Source organism: Pteropus vampyrus, unplaced genomic scaffold (assembly GCF_000151845.1).
Source record: "Pteropus vampyrus isolate Shadow unplaced genomic scaffold, Pvam_2.0 Scaffold94, whole genome shotgun sequence".
NCBI lineage: Eukaryota > Metazoa > Chordata > Mammalia > Chiroptera > Pteropodidae > Pteropus > Pteropus vampyrus.
In genome coordinates, this window is record NW_011888875.1 from 897,802 (window position 1) to 900,340 (window position 2,539).

A 2,539-nucleotide genomic window follows, 5' to 3' on the forward strand; every position below is an offset into this window, starting at 1 on the left:
TCTAGTTCTCCCTTGATTTCTGAAGACTGATGATGAATCTCACAATGAAAGTAAGTTTCAAATACTCTTCAGTACAGAGAAGTGGAAAGGAGAAAGGAGAGCCCGACTTAAGAGAAAAATCACTCTAAGGCAGAGTTTAAAGTAAATGCAAGAAGCCAAAGGATACTTGGTTTGTCACTTTTTATGAAGTGCTAACAAGGGAAAGAGCACAACTGCAGAAAGCCTTCTCTTTAGATGTCTTACTGCTCGAATTTTTCTGACGTGAGGTTATGGAATATGAATGTTCTTGAACAAATCTTTTAATAACTAGAGCCTACATGTTGCCTTTTAAAAAATATTGATTTGTCTCCAGGAGGAGAACCCCCAAACCATAATTGTCTGGCTTTATTTAGTTTGGGCTAAAAGGCAAATCCTATACCTAAGAATACACCAGTGCTCTCCAAAACAACTTTAACTAAAGTAGTTTCTTTTAACCAGAAGTAAAAACGAGCACAAAGCTATTCCAAATGTTCCAGTGTTTAGAAGATGTAAAATAAAGACATTTGTCAAAATACTCTTGGGCTGGCTCATTGGGTGAAGCCATCTGTCTAGAAGTCGGAGACCAGTCTAGGAAACAAGAATTCTCATTTTCATCCCCGTGAACTGCAATTCTTGAGGTCTCCTGGAGAAAGGAAACAAAGCTCTTTGAATCCAGCTTCATCATCTGTACTCGAGGAAAATCCGGTGTCTTTATTTTAATTTGTTGTAATATTCGATATAAATAAAAGAAAGTTTAAAGAAAGGTGAAGGATCTTTTCTGCCTTTTGTTCAAATGGTTAATCAAAGATGTCTAAAATGAAAATGAGTGTATCTCTAGACCGGCTCTGCTCACCAGTTACTACTACCTCTAACCCCAGGAGCTGGGACCTGCCCAGCTACACCCAAACCCATTAGCTCCAGCCACTCAGAGGCACCCATCAACTACACCTCAAGTGAAGGAATGAATATGACCATCATTCTAATTGATTAAGTATAGACATTTGGAGTGGGAATTCAACAAAGCCTAAAGCTATTAGTAGCTCTATCTGTTAAAAAAAAAAAAAAGAAAAAAAAAAAAAGAAAATTAAAAGCCAGTTTATTATAAGAAAGAGACAGTAATAGATTGTTCTCGAAGGAAAACACACTAGCTAAAAGGAAGGAGCCAGAATTTATTTTGACATGAGGTCCATGGCAAGAGCAAGTCTAAACTCTTATCTCTCCCTAAAAGATTAAGTGTATTTTTGCTTTGGAAAACACGCATCATCTAAAAAACTTCATCTCCTTGTAAAGGTGTATTTAGATAGCATTTCTTTTACAATTTTAGATAAATCCAACTGGATGACTTTTCAAAAGGTATCATAAGACCTAAAATGATTACAGATACTCTGAAATGTAATATTCTGTAAATAAAAACCAGGGGAAGGGAGAGGGATGAATAGACAGAGCACAGAGGATTTTTAGGGCAGTGAAAATTATCTGCATGATACTATAATGATGGACACATGTCATTTTATATTTATCCAGACCCATAGAGAGATCCCTAATGTAAACTATGGACTTTGGATGATATTGATGTGTCAATGTTGGTTCATCCATTGTAACAAATGTCCCAGTATAGTGGGGGATGTTAATAATGGGTGAGGCTGAGCTTGTATGCAGATGGCGGGGGGGAGGTGCATGGAAAATCTCTGTACCTTCCTCCTAATTTTACTGCGAACCTAAAACTACTCTAAAAAAAAAAATCTTAGATAAAATACAGGAAAGCAGTGTTTGGGTAATAGAATAAAAATAGAAGTGCAAGAGAGGGCTATACCCCTGAACTAATCTCTTTATACTGAACTGGTATGGTACATGAACTAAATGAGGAATCCAGAGGAACCAAATGAACAGACATATCTTGGGGGAAAAAAAGGGAAATTGGATAGAATAAAGGAAGTTGGGACCAATCAAGAAAGACGTAGTGAATATTAGTTGTATTTGAAATGAGAAACAAGACCCAAATCTAAACACGATTTTACAAATGAATGTCAAAAGCACTGCTGAGGCGAATAGCATTTTTAGAGCTGAGTTCCCCAGGAGGGTTGCCTCTGCCCTAGGCTGCTACTGAGCTCTCGAAATGTGGCTGGAGTGACTGAGGGAGTAAATGGCTATTTTATTTTAAATTTTCATTTTTATTTAAAACCATATTCAATTTAATTCTTGGAAAGCTTTTCAGTATGTTTGGAACCCTCTTTTAAGTGTTCTTGGAATAAGTTGATCATGTGGATCTTTTTCAGCTGCATATTTTATATCTAAATACAGATCAAGTATTTCCAGTGAAAATTTAGTGTCCAAATGGACGGGCTATAAGTGTAAAATATAGACTAGATTTTAAAGACATAATACAAAAGGAATGTAAAACATTTTTTACTGGTTATATGTTGAAATGATAATATCTTAGATATATGGGATTAAATAAAATATATTGTTAAAATTTTTAAAATATTCTATATGATACTATAACGGTGAGTACATGTCATTA